Below are 18,266 nucleotides of genomic sequence, written 5' to 3'. Positions count from 1 at the left end.
CACAAGTGTAATAAAATAAATTTTATTAACAAAAAGATAAACAAGAATAACTAACACAACTACTAAATGAATACAATGAATGATAAAGGAATAGTGCATAAGATACATAGAATACAACTGATTAAGTTGAGTGTGGCTATGGAAGAGTTACGTTATCTTAGGGAAAGATAAACTGTTTTTCTAAAAATAATAAGGTGGAAAACCTTATTATGCAACAAACAAATAAATGAGAGATTATTTGTTATTGACTAACATCAGCTATATTGAATTTAATAGGAATTAGGAAACTATATACTGATAATATACAACAATGCCAAGGTCTCTGGAAAGAGGTTTGGTTAAGTGATATTTACGTTCCACTTGGTTGAGTCCAATGACGTCTTCCACTGGTTGTGCTGGGTGACAATGTAGTGGGGAGAGGAGCCAGAATCTGTTTCAACAGTCTTGAACACAAAGCTCTGTGGGATGCTGATCTCCTGGAGCACCAAAGGGTCCTAAAATCTGGAACACGCAGATGTAGTGTTTTTACTCCATTAACCTGTGACGTAGTGATTTTTGATCACGTGTCACTTAAGGTGTGGTTATGAGGGTATCAGATGACCCCTCCCTCCTTTTGTAATACGGGGCACCAGTTAAGAATACTATCTTAACAATTTAAGAACACTCCAAAAGAGCTGTTCAGTAATTCAGAATTAATGTAAAATGGAGGGAGTCGGTCAACTGATTTATCTGAAGGATTTGTGAGAGTCCGGTCAACTAGTAGAGTCTTTGGTCATCAACACAAGGAAGACACAGTTATAATAAAATCAATGAAATTTATTAACAATAGACATGCAAGAGTAAATACCACAACGATTAATAATGAAATAATGAATATGCACTTCTAAAAGGTAGTAAAAATAATAATCAAAGGAGAATACTGAATTAAATCAAAGAAACAAATAAATGAAGTGAACACAGAATGGATAAATGCAACGCTGTTGAACTGAATGTAGAATGGAAGAGAATTGTATGGGAATGCTTCTTACGGAAGCCACCTAATGGCTCTGGTAAAATGGTGATAAATAATTGCTTATTTATCATTCAACAAACAATATCCCTATTATTTGTAACAAGCTGACCTCAAGTAACTGTTATCTAAACAGGTTAGAATAACATATGCTGCATGTATAAACTAATGCCAAGGTCTCTAGAAAAGAGGTTTGGTAAGTTTATATTTACGTTCCACACGGTCGGGTGATCAATCCGGTAGCAGAGACGTCTTCCACTGATGATGCAGGCTGCGTGCAGTGGGAGGGCGCGGAGTTGCGATCCAGTAGTCGTGCCACGCTGGGCTGGAGGATGCTGAACTTCGGTTGCGCCAAGAGGTCCTTTAGGATGGACTGGGCAGCTGGGTCAGATGAATGGATAAATGCAACGCTGTTGAACTGAATGTAGAATGGAAGAGAATTGTATGGGAATGCTTCTTACGGAAGCCACCTAATGGCTCTGGTAAAATGGTGATAAATAATTGCTTATTTATCATTCAACAAACAATATCCCTATTATTTGTAACAAGCTGACCTCAAGTAACTGTTATCTAAACAGGTTAGAATAACATATGCTGCATGTATGAACTAATGCCAAGGTCTCTAGAAAAGAGGTTTGGTAAGTTTATATTTACGTTCCACACGGTCGGGTGATCAATCCGGTAGCAGAGACGTCTTCCACTGATGATGCAGGCTGCGTGCAGTGGGAGGGCGCGGAGTTGCGATCCAGTAGTCGTGCCACGCTGGGCTGGAGGATGCTGAACTTCGGTTGCGCCAAGAGGTCCTTTAGGATGGACTGGGCAGCTGGGTCAGATGAATCTTCACAGGTTCCTTTGCAGGCTCGCTGCGTCACTGAGGAGCCGTGTGGTACAAGCAATGTCTGCCGAGGCAGAGGTCCTTTGCGGACTGGGCTGCGCTGCTGTAGAAGCCGTAAGGGTCAAATTAAGTCTCTCAATGCTGGGGCCCTTTTGCAGCTAGAGTGCAGCTAGAAGCAATGAAAAAGGTTTGCTCGCAAAAGCTTCACCTTAACTGTCTTGTAGTTTCTTTCCTCGTCAGGTCAGAAACTCAGGACGTGGAGTGTCTGTTAATGTCTCCTTCCCCGTCGAGTTGGAAACGCAGAACAAGGGTGTGTCTACCCGGGGGACATATTTATCCCTTTCTGATGAGGAGGAGATTGAAATGTGGCGCCTTGCCGATCCTGAAGTGTGATTGGCTACTGTTATCTGAAGCAGCCCCGGTGTTGCCCACCCTAGTGTGGAACTCATTTGCATAGCATAAAGTACAGTGTTAAATTAGTGTCTTTAACATTTTACCCATGCATTATTTCTTTACCAAACCTCTTTCAAATTATTAAAGGCATCGTAGGGAGCAGATAGACACCATACACGATATGAAATGGTTAAATCATCGTCCATGCATTTGTTTATCTCTTAACAGGTCTGTCCCATGACCTGTTGATTTAGCAGTCAGTAACCATTAACATAAACTGTGCTTTTGCATGAAGATGGAGTGTATGTGATGCAGTTTAGATCAAATTAAGGCCTCCAAACATAAGTATGAATGGATTTAGATAGATCTCTGTGGCCTCTCTTTATTTCAGTCTCTGCTGCTCCATCCAGGAGGTCCTGAAAGAATTTTTATGGCAGTCCTTGCCTAACCCTTAGGAATGAGTTTAATGGTTAGAGTCAATGTGTCGTCCAATGAGAAGTCTTCTCCTTGGTTTTAGTGGGTGCAGAAGGTCCCCCTTCCTGTTCTGGAAGAGGTGTCTGGTAGTTGTCCCAACATCTTATCTGATGTTGCTGAACATTTATTAATGTTCATTCACCAAAGATCCAATCACGGTGTGGCACATCTTCCTACACACCGGCAGTTAGAGAGGGGCCCTGTCGTAAACTGGTCCCTAGAAAGCCATCTTGACTGGTGTTCACAACATCTCCCCCCTGCACGGACTGATCGAGGACCTGGAGTCGTTGACCTGTGCGGTGTACTAAGAGGGGAACAGCAGGAACAAAACACAAACCTCACCTCTTCCTTCGACCATTGGCATTTTGAGTAAACTATAACTCAACAGTTACAACTAAGTAACTTCTTTAGTGAGTATAATAATAGTATCCTCTTTCAGGACTACTAAAAAGGTTACACATGAATCTACGTGTAAAAAAAAAAAGAACTATAAAGACTATTCAGTGAGAGGGGTATAGGGAATAGAGCAGTCTCTATTTTTTATCTAGTCAGAATGGCATGTTATAACGGGAGTAAGCTCAGGGAGTGGTCTACACATGTTATATTTGAGCTCAAGAGCGTCGCTAAGTCTCACACTTTCCTGCTCTGACAGGTTAATCTGTAATTTGTGGATTCGCTGGTACAGTGTCCACCCCAGGAGGCCCATTGTAGCCCACCCACATAGTGTGAAGATAAGTAATAGGCTGTCACTGATATCCCAACCCCAAGTGAATGGCACCCTCTTAGGTTTTGGCTCCACAGGTGTAGCTTGGAGGCTACCTAACTGGAGGCTGATCTTTGCTAATTTAGGTCCCTCAAAAAAAATTGGTTCCTGAGTGAATTGTCTACTACCAGAGTGTGTCCTTTAAAGGCATCAGCTATTTCAAACTCAACACTATGCACATCACCATCAAGATGGTATAGAGCTAAGTGTTTGATGTGGAGAATTGCTCCTACTGGGATTTGAATTAGCATAGTTTCGTTAGGGAGGTGTATTGGAGTAGCTGTATCATGTCTGTTATATGTCATTACAGCTTCACTAACAGGTGTATTCACTAACCACTTATTTCCTGCTCTCTCAATTCGGGTGGTAGTCACATCATCTCTGTATGTAGCAACAGCATTGCATTTGTCTTCCGTGGTTAACCTTTTAATGCCACATAGGCCTTCAATGGGGTCTCTTACAAAAGGTTTACTGGGACACAGCCAGTGAATATCTTTGACCACTGTACACATATGTAGGTTAGGTGTCAGATACATGTCAGAGTTTTCAGTGAGGGTGTCTCAATTTTTATGTGTACATCTTGAGACCAGAAGCCTACATTTAGCACTGATTTCAACTTATATATGTTTTTAGTGTTGATAATCGGGAGGTTTAACAGGAAGCCAATTTCTTGAGCCTCTGGGTTAACATGGATTGGTATAGCACTTCCCAGGCTGTAAGCTAAATGTACCTGCAGTGTTTGCGTGGTTCCCTGCAACACCGGATTCAAGATATTCTTCACTAGCTCAACTGGTACCAAGTATGAAGGGATCCTATTCAATGCCAAACTGTTGACAACAGAGCTGACCTCTCTCAGCAAATCTTGCATTAGTACTTGAACGTTTTGTACATGGGCATAATCATGTTGTATAACATCCACTATCTTGCCTATACTGTGGATTGTATAATTCAAAAGGGCTGTGTGTAGGTTTACAGTGAGGATTGTGCCCTCCAAAGTTCTGTCTAACTGCTGCAGTTGCTTCTGCTGAACATACATTTTCTCTTGTATCTCAGGCATTTCTCTTTTTAACCCTTCCACATGTTTTCTCAATGTGGATAGGCTAATGCTATTAACTGTTGAAGTACCCACTGAGAAGAGTGAGCCTAGGGCTGATGCTGCTGTCAGTAGTGTACCAAGGAAGCGCTTTGGGTGTCTAACTCCTCTTAATTCTTCCTGTGTTATGGTGACTTTTTGTAGCTGTTTAAGCATATGAATTGTGTCTAACTGGGCATGTCCTATGATGTCCTTGCTCCATTGGATGACATGCCAGGGGACCCTTCCCCATCCAGCCACATGCTTTTTGTACACGTCAGCAGGGTTAAGCCGAACAAAGACTCTCTGAGTGTGCACGTAACAGTCAGTCACTAAAAATCTAGGTGCATCCTGAAGTATAATGCCAGTAGGAGGACCTGATTCCACTATTCCCAAGGGCTGTACTGCATTGAGTACGCAGATCACTATGATTAGGCTCAGCAGGTTCATTCTGAAATTGCACAAATATGGGGTGTCACTTCAATACTTTATAAGCAGAGTACAACTAACAAATACCACTATAACTAGCCACAACAACTAGTCACAGATGCACTGGCCACCGTGCCTGACACAGTATAGACTTCTCTACACTGCCTTAGAACCTACACCTTAAGCGGAGTTACTCCTGAGCGGTGTCTACCCCCTTTATTCCCATCTGGGGTTTGTAAGGCTTAATCTGGTTGAAGTGGACCCACTTGTACACAGGGGATCTTTTCCCTTTTGAGATTTTGATGCGGTATGCTACTGGTGATAGTTTTCCTACAATTTCATGAGGACCAGACCAGTTTGGGAGAAATTTTTTTGGAACACCCACTGGTTTTGTGAAGTTAAAATACATCACCTTGTCTCCCACCTGATATTCTGTAGAGCTAGCCTTTTGATCGTAGTATGCTTTCCTGCCCTCAGCACTTTGCTCCAGATGCTCTTGTGCCCATGCGAATGTCTGCCTGAGGTGAGCCCTCAGGTCTGCCACATACTGGTGGGCCGTATATGCGCTGGTTACACTGACATCTTCAGGTTGGTAGAGGAGATGCAGGGGGAGTGTCATCTGCCGCCCTGTCATCATTTCAAAAGGTGTGACACCTGTAGAGTTATGAGGTGTGGACCTAATTGCCATTAAGACCAGGGGTAGTTTTACATCCCAGTCTTTTCCATTAGCTGAAATGTACTTCCTCAACATCCCTACAATATGGCGGTTCGACCTCTCAACCTGTCCTGATGCCCGAGGGTGAAATGAAATGTGAAGTTTTGCCTGAACTCCCAACATTTTCCACAGTTCAGTCATTACAGTGGCTGTAAAATGAGTACCTCGATCTGAATCTACAGAGAGGGGTAGCCCCCACCGGCTAAACACATGATTAATCAGCAAGATAGCTGTTGTCTCTGCTGTGTCATTTCGGGCTGGGAGACATTCCACCCACTTTGTAAATGCACATGTCACATTAAGAAGGTATTTGTTACCTCTGGAGGACGTAACTATAGGACCGATCCAATCCATCTGAATGTTGGACCAGGGAAATGTTATTCCTGCCTTCTGAAGAGGGGCTCTGTGAGGGGGGTTAGCCGGTTGAAACTGACAACAAACTAGACAACCCTGGATGTAGGCGGCAATGTCTTGTTTCATCTGTGGCCAGTAGGCTAACTGACGAAGGGTCTCATGCGTTGCCTTCACCCCCCGGTGGCCTCCACAAGGTTCATCATGGGCATGCAGAAGCATAACCCCCCTGTGTGCTGTGGGGACCACCCATCGAGGTGGGGAATTTTCATCAGCAGTGTACACTAGCAAACCCTTTTCTAACATCAGATGGTGTCTGATAAGATACAGTGTTTTCAGGTCACTTGACACTGTCAGATTTTGCTCAGTTATCGGATGCTCTACTGGGTTAGAAATGAATAGGTACATAGTGCTGATCACAGGGTCTTGTTTTTGCATGGCAATAAGGTCAGTATCTGATAGCTGCCTGCCTATCACTACAGTCTGTGGGGTGTCATTAAGGGTTGTCACTGCCTCCTTTGCTTGCCTACGTGTGACAACATTAACACTTACATGAGTTGACTCTGTTGGAAGCCAATCCTCCTGGAACTGCCAGGGAGAGCCTGCTATGGCGCCTGCTTTGGCTAGCCTATCAGCTTCATCGTTGCCTGTTTTGTCTGGCCCAGGTGCTTGGGAATGCCCTTTTATCTTCTTCCAATACACAGTCATACCATTCTGATATACAAGTTTGTCACAGGCAAGAAACAGTTCCTTATGCTTAACCTCCTTTCCTCTGGCATTTTTCATGCTATTCTGTTTCCAGTGAGGGAGGTGAGAAACAAAACTGTGCCTGGCATAGTTTGAATCAGAACAGATTACCAAATCTCTGATCCCATACTTTGCTGCTTGTTGCAAAGTTATGAGTGCGGCAGCGATTTCTGCATACTGACTAGATTTAGGGCCTAAACAGAACTGCTGTGCACCACAGGGGGTGTCAGCCTCCCAGACTAATCCTACTCCAGCCTGTATGTGTTGTTCATGGTGATAGGAGCACCCATCAATGTAGGCCTTAGGAAGGCCTGCACAGACATTTTCATCATAGTAGTGATGGCTTGATGTCAGTGAGGGTGTGGTGATTACTGTGTTGGCTTCTTGAGTGTATTCTCCATCAACGCAATGCTGGCACATAGCTAGTCCACGGCCTAATGCCATTTTATTGTTCTGTGCATATCTCACCTCCACCTCATAACCTTGCAAGGCCATCATCCATGTGGCAATGCGACTGTTTGAAACTCTACCTTCCCTGAGTCTTTGGCTATTGAGGAACTGGACAGGTTGATGACATGTCTCAACAATGACTTTCTGACCCCCAATATAGCTACGAAAATGTTCAATTGCCCACACTGTAGCAAGTAAAGCTTTCTCACAGTCTGAGAACTTAATCTCTACACTACTTAGTGCCCTACTAGCATAGGCTACAACCCGCTTATCCTGGTCGTGCTTTTGGGAGAGGGCTGCACTGAGGTAGTGCTCTGAAAAATCAGCCTGAAGGAAAAACTCTTTGTCTTTGTCAGGGTAGGCTAGGCATGGGGCCATGCACAACCTGTCCTTCAGTTCTTTCATAGCCTGTGCCTGACTTTCCTCCCAGCTAAATTCTCTACCTTTTTGTAGCAGTTCATGCAGTTGTCTGGCTATGTCTGCATAATCTTCTATAAACTGACGGGAATAATTGCATACTCCCAGGAAGCTACGCAGTTCAGAGACATTTGTGGGAGGTTTAATATTCTTTACTGCTTCTATTCTACTAGACTGAGGTTGAATACCTTCAGGACCAACAGTCAGTCCTACATACTCCACCTTTGTTCTACACCACTGTCCTTTGGATAATGACAACTTTGCACCTGCCTCAGTGAGCTGGGTGAGAACATGTCGTATTTCAGTTAGATGGTCTGACCAAGTCTGGCTACGCATAAGGATATCATCAACATAGATCAAGTTTCCACGGGTAGCTGCATCACCCATTGCCTTGTGGAGAAATATATTAAACTCTGCAGGAGAGTTTGAATAGCCAAATGGGCACCTGTTCCAGGTGAACTGTCTACCTCCAAAAGAAAATGCTAGCTTATACTGATCTGCTGGATCTACCTTCATTGTCCAGAATCCATTTGCAACGTCGACTGTGGAGAAATATTTAGCTGTAGTAACCTTTGCTAACTCTTGGTCAAGATGTATCATAGGCCAACGTGACAGGGGAACCTGTTTGTTGAGTTGCCGGTAATCAACAGTTAAACGCCACTTTCCACTTGGCTTTAAGACAGGCCAAACTGGAGAATTGTAGGTGGAATTGCATTCACGTATGATCTTTTTCTCTAACAGGGAGTCAATAATTTCCTGAATGGAGTCAAAAGCAGTGAGTGGAATTCTGTATTGCCGCACAAAGGTAGGCGGTGCATTTGGATCTGTGGGAATACGGACAGTATGGACATCTGTAACTCCACAATCAAAGGAATCTTTAGAAAAGATTTCCTTGTGCTCGTAAAACACCTGTCTTAATTCCTGACGCTGAATCTCTGTGTCAAGAGCGTCTGCTTGGTCTAACTGCTGCTGCACTTCTGACTCAAAACCAGGGTATGGTTCAGCGCAATTTCCTGTATCTTTCTCACAGTTCACTAGTGCATGCGACTCTTGGGCCATCACAGTATGTACCACTATCTCGCTGTCACTTTCAAAGTCTATTCTACAGATGGCTCCCTCAAACACACCTGGGAGTGTTGTGATGGAAATCATCTTGGAAGGGTAGGTAAGATACACTTGCTCACAGTTGTCTCTCTCTACAGGCAAGTCAGGAAGCTCTCCTATGACAGGAATGGTTAATTCAAAATCATGAAAGGAGCTATCAATCAGGTATCCTAGAGGAGTATGTGGAGGAATGTGAATACTTCCTCTGGTGAAATTTTGTACAAGTAGGTAAGTTGAGCGGTTGTACAATTCAAGCTGTGGGTTACCACATATTGTAAGTCCCAAACTGCAAAACTGAGCAGAGGGCTGAAAAAACGCTAGTACTGTCTGGTTCATTTCTTGACCCCTTTTTATGACTAGTCTGACCGGGACCTCTGCAGTTTGGGCAGGGACCACTGTGTCAAACTCATTCATAACCTGACATGCTTGGGGAACTGTCTGGCCAGAACGCATGTTATTAGCATCACAAGATAATATGTTAGTGCCAATATCTGCTCTGGACCACAGCACATTGTTGACTGTGTCTAACTGCACCCCTAGTCTCACTAACACATCAGAACCAATGTATACTGAATGTGGCAGGTCAGGTAACACAAGCATGTAGTGCTTGAAATTGTTATGGCCAAGCTCTAGGGAAACAGAGCAAACTCCAACACTTTTAACTGTTTTCTCTGAGCCACCAGCAAGCCAAAATTTTTGCTTCTTTTCAACCATGGGAACTTTGCAAGGCTTTTCCTGTAACAGTTGATACAGTTCCTGACTTATGGCTGACTTCTCTGACCAGAGTGAAACTACAGCATCCTCAACAAGTACCTCATTAACATGTATGCCCCCCACCACCTGTGGATTATACACCTGGGTGCTAAGAGGTTCCAGGGCACACAGAAATGCATTTTTCTTCTCTAACAGCTCTAGGGGGATCTTGTTCTCATGAGCCATGTCTGCTGACTGGGGAATAATGATTTGCATTTCCCTCACAGCGGGTGCCTCTTCATTCAGGTGGGCATCCTTCACTGTCAGCTGTCTAGAGTCACATGTCCTTTCTACCTCCACTGTATTGCATAGCTTCCGACCAGAACTAATCTCCTCAATGGGTCGTGGGATTCTAACTTGTGCCCACAATTGACAGCTGTGATAGTCAATTAATGGTGTGAGCCTATTCAACAAATCCTGCCCAATAAGAAGTTGTTCTGTGTCAAAACCAACAACATAGAGAGGGTGAACTATCTTCATCTCGCCAAAGGTTAACTCCACCCACACCCGCTGGTTAATTGGGGCCTGATCCTGTGTGTAGCTGGTTATCTTGATCTGACAACTCTCAATCGTGAGCCACTTACCGAGTGAGTTAGTTACTTGGGTGAGTTTTTTAAACAACCCAGGTGACACCAAAGAGATTTCTGAGCCAGTGTCTAGCAGTGCGTCACATGTTAATACACCTTCAATGGACACAGAAATGTAAATCCTTCTAGCCCTACCTCTCTGTGTCAAGTCACCGAGGAACTGACAGAGACTGGGATTTGGTCTACTGACATCTGACTGGTTAGGCCTTACAATCTGTTGCATGGTTCCCCCTTCCCCCGGCTCTTCCCCCCACCCTATCAAATACACTTTAGGTGGGGGAGGGGAGGGGTGCTGGCCTAGTCATTGCTTTGAAGGAGGATCTTTCTCTTTTGGGGATGTGTGCTCCTCTGACTTAAGGTCTTTGAGAGCTTTCGCAAGTATTTTCTGAATTTGCTTCAAATTATCACGATCCCTTCCTTCAGTCCCTTTGGACTCCTTTTTCTTCTGACTGCTGTGTTTGTGACTGTCATTTGATCTATTTCTCAACCTCCTGTGCCTATCCTCTCTGTGTGTATGTCTGCCACCCTTGTATCCTCCATTTCTTGAGGATTTATGGCCCTGCATGTCCTGTTGGAACTCACTGGACTTTGGCTGTGAGGGGCGACTAGGACGAGCTGGTCCGCTTTGGGGAAGCTCTGAACCTTCTAGTTCAAGGGGAGGTTCCCTGTCATGTCGGAGTTCAAACACATGAGTGCCTGGGTCCCTGTCTTTCTTGTCTGGGTGTAACTTCTCACTCTCCCAGGCTCGCATTGCCAGCTGTCTTAACTCTGCTGCAGTCATGTGGTCAACATCTACCAGCAGTGAAAGAGACTTCCTAATTGTTGGATGCAAATTACTCACAAACAGACTTTTAAACATCACATCCTCTTCTGCCCTAGGAGAATCAGCACCAGCAAAATATACTCTGCGTAAGCGTTCATAATATTCTCTGGGTGATTCGTAGCGATTTTGCTTGGTCTGCAAGGCAGAAAGCCTGGAGACCGACGGGTTTTGATATATTGTGTATTCTGCTCTCAGGGCCCTACACAGTTCATTGTAATTACCAGCAATGGCAGGACTTTGTCTCTCCATGAAACCATGGACAGTTCGCACAGTTGTTTTCCTCAGAAGGAGTAGCTTATCTGCCATAGTGGCCTCAGGGATGTATGACAATGCATAGTTTACATCCTTAAGGTACAACTCTATGTTGCTTCCAGGGGTGTCAGGGTTAAACACTTCAATGTCACGTGCTAATTCTCTAAGCTGACGCAGCCTACTGTCTCTGGACTGTGCTATACTAGGGAAATCAGGGATGGAGCGACTAGTTTTTCCCCAAACAGGTGAATCAGAATCTACTCCATAAGGATGGCTGGGACTAGCAGTGGGGGTTGGGCCACTGGCAGCTACTGCATCACTGCATATTTCTGATAGCGCTGTCTCTGTGAGGGGCTATCAAGTAGGGAATCTTTCACCTGTGGGCCAAATGAGCTGAAGCGCACACTTGGTGGTTCAGGTTCATGGGGTGTGTCCATATTTATGTCTAACTGCTCCATTCTCTTCCCTATTTCCTCTAGCCTCTGCTCTGCCATATCAGCTTTATCTGCCCACTCTCGAGCTCTGGAAGCAATCTTGTCATGACTGTTTTGTACTTCCAATAATTTATTGTCTGCCCTAGCCAAGTCCTCCCTGAGTTGGACCTGAGCCTGTTTTGAATCGTACAGTTGTCGTTTAAACAACTCTGATTGCTCACGGGCATCAATACACAGTTTGTGCTCCATTTCTAAGTCCATTTTCAAACTAGAAATTTTAGACAAGGCTGACTTTAAGTCATCTTTGGCCTGCTTCTCACTGATACTCACTATCCTTAATTTGTCTGCCTGTGCTGACAAATCATTTTGAGCCTGAGCGAGCTCTGTTTGCAGAGCGGCTGTATCCTGGCTTCTAAGTACAGTGACTGAACTTGAGCATTCTTTCCTGAGCTGTTTAAGCTCAGTTTCTAGGTCTAGATTTTCATCTTTCAGCCTATTGATATCTGCTCCTTGGCTGTCTCTAATATACTGCAAGTCTTCTTTCTCTGCAGACAACCTATTGGTTTCAAACTTCAAATGGTCATTTGCATGACGCAGATCAGCCAGCTCACTCTTTAGCTGTTGGATCGTCATATCCCTATCTTTTATCTGTTCATTAGCAAGGGATACTCTGTCTATTGCTTGGGTTAACTGAGCAGCCCAATTTAGTGCTAAGCTAGAGAGGAGTTTGGTTAGCGAGGCCCCCTTTAAGGCCTGGCCTGCTGCTTCAGCTGTTAGCTGTGTTGTCTTGAGACTGATTTCGTCATAATTTAAGCCCTTAATTGTCTCAATGTAACCTGGATTCACAGCGCTGGTCAGGTCTACAACCAGCTGTTCAGGTAGGGTTAACTCTGCCATTTTTGACAGATATTGTACTGCACCTAGCGACTAGCTAATCTCAGTACTTAACACAAAAGTGTTGATAGATTGGTGTCACTGGGACACTGTCTCACACTGACTAGTGATGAGGATTTTAGCCCTTGGCTATGAGTGGTCAGAGGGAACTGCCCTTATCTGACACTTATCTAAGTTCACACAGAACTTTTTGATAGACTTACAAGGTATCTGAGCCCTTTGCTATGCTTAGTACTAGCAATTAGTTATAATTAGTGATTACAACCTCTGCTACCACTATAGTTTCCTGAATGAGGAAACGCTTTACCAGAATTATGCCACTGTACAATGGTCCAAAGGTCAAACAACAATTCTATTTACTGCAAACAAGTCAACTGCAACAAATCCCATTCATAAATAGCACCACAGAGCTAAGTGAGGAAACTATGAATCAGGCTTGGGAGGGACCACCTGCTAAGCAAACGGTAACTGACCGAACTGAGAATTTTAGCTTCCTGTTAAAGTAATTACTCTTGCAACCTTTTAAGTGAATTTGTTGTGTTGATGAATCAAAGACTCATTTCAATCTTAGCTGGCCTCACACGGGGCACCACAATGTAGTGATTTTTACTCCATTAACCTGTGACGTAGTGATTTTTGATCACGTGTCACTTAAGGTGTGGTTATGAGGGTATCAGATGACCCCTCCCTCCTTTTGTAATACGGGGCACCAGTTAAGAATACTATCTTAACAATTTAAGAACACTCCAAAAGAGCTGTTCAGTAATTCAGAATTAATGTAAAATGGAGGGAGTCGGTCAACTGATTTATCTGAAGGATTTGTGAGAGTCCGGTCAACTAGTAGAGTCTTTGGTCATCAACACAAGGAAGACACAGTTATAATAAAATCAATGAAATTTATTAACAATAGACATGCAAGAGTAAATACCACAACGATTAATAATGAAATAATGAATATGCACTTCTAAAAGGTAGTAAAAATAATAATCAAAGGAGAATACTGAATTAAATCAAAGAAACAAATAAATGAAGCGAACACAGAATGGATAAATGCAACGCTGTTGAACTGAATGTAGAATGGAAGAGAATTGTATGGGAATGCTTCTTACGGAAGCCACCTAATGGCTCTGGTAAAATGGTGATAAATAATTGCTTATTTATCATTCAACAAACAATATCCCTATTATTTGTAACAAGCTGACCTCAAGTAACTGTTATCTAAACAGGTTAGAATAACATATGCTGCATGTATAAACTAATGCCAAGGTCTCTAGAAAAGAGGTTTGGTAAGTTTATATTTACGTTCCACACGGTCGGGTGATCAATCCGGTAGCAGAGACGTCTTCCACTGATGATGCAGGCTGCGTGCAGTGGGAGGGCGCGGAGTTGCGATCCAGTAGTCGTGCCACGCTGGGCTGGAGGATGCTGAACTTCGGTTGCGCCAAGAGGTCCTTTAGGATAGACTGGGCAGCTGGGTCAGATGAATCTTCACAGGTTCCTTTGCAGGCTCGCTGCGTCACTGAGGAGCCGTGTGGTACAAGCAATGTCTGCCGAGGCAGAGGTCCTTTGCGGACTAGGCTGCGCTGCTGTAGAAGCCGTAAGGGTCAAATTAAGTCTCTCAATGCTGGGGCCCTTTTGCAGCTAGAGTGCAGCTAGAAGCAATGAAAAAGGTTTGCTCGCAAAAGCTTCACCTTAACTGTCTTGTAGTTTCTTTCCTCGTCAGGTCAGAAACTCAGGACGTGGAGTGTCTGTTAATGTCTCCTTCCCCGTCGAGTTGGAAACGCAGAACAAGGGTGTGTCTACCCGGGGGACATATTTATCCCTTTCTGATGAGGAGGAGATTGAAATGTGGCGCCTTGCCGATCCTGAAGTGTGATTGGCTACTGTTATCTGAAGCAGCCCCGGTGTTGCCCACCCTAGTGTGGAACTCATTTGCATAGCATAAAGTACAGTGTTAAATTAGTGTCTTTAACATTTTACCCATGCATTATTTCTTTACCAAACCTCTTTCAAATTATTAAAGGCATCGTAGGGAGCAGATAGACACCAAACACGATATGAAATGGTTAAATCATCGTCCATGCATTTGTTTATCTCTTAACAGGTCTGTCCCATGACCTGTTGGTTTAGCAGTCAGTAACCATTAACATAAACTGTGCTTTTGCATGAAGATGGAGTGTATGTGATGCAGTTTAGATCAAATTAAGGCCTCCAAACATAAGTATGAATGGATTTAGATAGATCTCTGTGGCCTCTCTTTATTTCAGTCTCTGCTGCTCCATCCAGGAGGTCCTGAAAGAATTTTTATGGCAGTCCTTGCCTAACCCTTAGGAATGAGTTTAATGGTTAGAGTCAATGTGTCGTCCAATGAGAAGTCTTCTCCTTGGTTTTAGTGGGTGCAGAAGGTCCCCCTTCCTGTTCTGGAAGAGGTGTCTGGTAGTTGTCCCAACATCTTATCTGATGTTGCTGAACATTTATTAATGTTCATTCACCAAAGATCCAATCACGGTGTGGCACATCTTCCTACACACCGGCAGTTAGAGAGGGGCCCTGTCGTAAACTGGTCCCTAGAAAGCCATCTTGACTGGTGTTCACAACACAGATGAGGCCCTGATGTAGGTGCCGAAGGTCCTTAACAATCTGAAACACGCAGATGAAGGTACCTTGGATTGAAGGTTTGTTCTCCTGAGCATAACCTTGTTGCAGATGTCGTCATTGTCTCGCTGGACGGAAACTTTGAATGTAGTGTTGGTTAACGTCTCTTTCCTCAAAAGCTGGAGGCTTAGAACGTGGTCCCAGTTGGGACCCAGAACCGGGTATCTGTTGTGTCTCACCCGATGGGAGACTCAGAACACGGAGTGTCTGTTGAAAGGGTACCTTTATCCCTTTCCGATGAGGAGGAGATTGCATTTTGGCGCTTCTCCATTCGAGTGCTGTGATTGGCTGCTGGCATCAGAGGGGATACACAAAGTGTGGCCCACCCTTCTTTCTCCTGTGGAACTCATTTGCATAAAGCACAAAGTTGGAAGTCTTTACAGTGTCTTTAAAGTTTACCAACGCATTTCTCACTTTCCAAACCACCACCAGAATACCTTTGGCAATATTCTAAACAAATGGAGACTAAACATGATGGAAAAAGATTGAACTGTCATTCAATTGTACATTAACAGGTTGCACTACAAATAGCTGTCATTGAGAATACTTATTTCTGTGAATAAGTATGAAATGGATGTGTAGTTTGCATCAGTTCTAAGGTTTTCAAACATAGTTTTGAATGGATTCGGATGGATCTTTGTGATCTCTCTTTGTTTCACCCGTTGCTGCTAAGGTACCGAGGAATTTTTATGGCAGTCTCTGGCCAACCTTAGGAAGTAGTGTCTAGATGGGTGAAGGGCAGTAACTGCCTGTGGACCAATGAGTTGTCCTTCCCAGGCTTGGTACAAGAGGTCTTTTTCTTACCCTCTAAGAGAGGTCTGGATGTTGTCCTTACATCTTTATCTGATGGCGTTAGACAGTTTGTTTGTGCTAGTCCACCAAGATCCAATCAAAATGTAGCAAACCTTTGTCCACTGTTACGGAGAGAGAGGGGCCTGGCCGTAAACTGGGCCCTGGAATTCACTACATCGTTTCCCTCAAATTATATCCTTCAAATACAGTGGTAATTGTTTGAAGATCCTTCGCACGACATCAACACCTCCGTGCAGCTGCAGTTATACAGTAAGATATTATCATTGGACCTATTCAAACTGGACAACGGACCGTTCGACCACTGAATCCAGCAGTGTCTTCCATAATATCGAAGTTAAGTGTGCATCATTGATCATCGTTCTCACTAAAATATTTTGTCATAACATCTGCAGTTTAAAGAGGAATTATTGTGCTCCCAGCGCTCCTCGCTGTCATTAAAACAGCGTGTCACAGGAGAAGTTATCGAAAAGAGCACATCTATTATCTGAATACATATCTTTTTTTTTTTAACTTCTGCTTAATGACTGCATGTTATTTCAGTGCTTATCGCCAATAGTGAAAGTGTAACATTAATATAAATGTGTATCAAATTAAAACGTGAGTTTCCACACAAGTTTAAATTATTCTTTTATCTATTTAAACTGTTATTGTGAACATGCACTGTATTTATGATTAGGACTCATAATTAGGATTTAAAGTGGTTTTCCTTCATCTGCTGTCAGTCCGTCAGCTCACCATCGATGTCGCCAATTCCCTTTGTCTCCAGAATGTGCATATGCACAGTTCAAAGTTTGCTTAAAAGTGTGCACATTCTCCCGTCAAGTTTGTTTTTTATAGATCACAACCTTTACGTGGGAACTGGCGTACGCACAAAACGGGGTAAAAGTAAAGAATCCTTCAGCTGCTACTCCCCCTTCCCCCAGACAAAACTACCAATGGTTCAATCCAATTAGGGCATGCTAATGCTGTAAAAACCAGTTTGATCCACATGGTCTGTTTGATGGAGCAGCATTAGTCTTGAAGGCCAACAGCCAACCAAAAGGTTTGGGGGAAATTCTCACCAAAAATAAAAGGTAATTCTGACTTAAATTAAACTGTGTTGTGACATTCTTTGAAAAAAATAACCGATTGAACCAGGCAATACAATTACACAACACCATAATGATTTAAAAGATGGTAAATGCCGGCATAATCAAGTAATGGTGTGTGCATACATATCAAGCCCATGTAATTTCTAGTCTGTCACCAAGCTTACCTTGTGACAGAGTACTTTCAGAGGGAAACTTTTGTCTTCTAGCAGTGTAGCGAAAATTAACTCAAAGGGGAAATATTAATAATTATTAATAACTCATTATGATTATTAATTATGATTAATTATGAATATGCAAATCCGTTAATCAGATTAACTGGACATAGCTACATTAAAATTAATATTACAATCAGTTAACCTGTTCGTCCAGTGAACGCTCAGTATTGATTGTTTATTAATTCTAAGAAATGTTAATTTCCAAATTATGGAAAATAATATTTCTTATTGTACTGTACTACTCAGAGCATGTAGTCCGGATCTATCACTTAAGAGGCAATTCATTAGCAGACGGAGTCAGAACCAAACATGTCCTGTGCACAATCTTTATTAAGTAACTCACAAACACATAACTAAACTAACAAACACATAACATAACATACACAAAGGGTCACACACACATACACAAGTCAGAATGAGTAATGATAGAGTTGAACACGAAGAGATGCTGTTACTAGAGCTACATGAAATGTCAAAGGCGATCTGGAAAGGACTCAGTTTCTTTTAGCAATAGCAAAGGTAAGTCTTTACAAATCAATACTAAATCGCTGTTTAGCATTAAAATGTACGATACTTGCAAGATGCCTTTAGGCTGAAGAGCGTCGGATCTGCAGGTTGAGGATAACTCTTGAAGTTATCATCTGAGGTTGTTGCCAGTCTGTTGGGTGATGAGCACATGACTGGGTGTTGTAGGCAAGGGGCCTATCAGCCAAAGAAGATTTGTTCGGTCGTCCAGAAGCAAGGAAGAAGAGGAGGGAGTGGCACTGTTCGCTGGTTTTTAACCTCTGGTCAAGGTCACACCTCTCAGTTGTTGACCGGACCAATGAAGATGTTTTAATTCTGGGTGGCAACACCCCTCCTGTCAGGGCTTTTACAACCCAGAAAGATTAACAAGCTGAGTTCTTGAATCAGAACTATTACATATTCTTTTAATACTGATGTGTTGCACAGGTATGGATGTACCGCATACACAAGCATTTAAATCTTCCC

The 18,266-nt window shown here is 43.2% G+C and overlaps 1 protein-coding gene across 1 annotated transcript in view; it reads left to right on the top strand.

Moving 5' to 3' along the window:
• dnajb14 (DnaJ heat shock protein family (Hsp40) member B14) overlaps positions 1–18,266 on the top strand; it is a 272,202-nt gene that overhangs the window by 144,432 nt on the left and 109,504 nt on the right. The gene's annotated exons all lie outside the window — the stretch shown is intronic.

The sequence above is a fragment of the Chanodichthys erythropterus genome, chromosome 12 (genome assembly GCF_024489055.1).
Source record: "Chanodichthys erythropterus isolate Z2021 chromosome 12, ASM2448905v1, whole genome shotgun sequence".
Taxonomy (NCBI): Eukaryota; Metazoa; Chordata; class Actinopteri; order Cypriniformes; family Xenocyprididae; genus Chanodichthys; species Chanodichthys erythropterus.
Note: the sequence above shows the minus strand (reverse complement) of the source record. Positions and strands in the feature narration are given on the sequence as shown.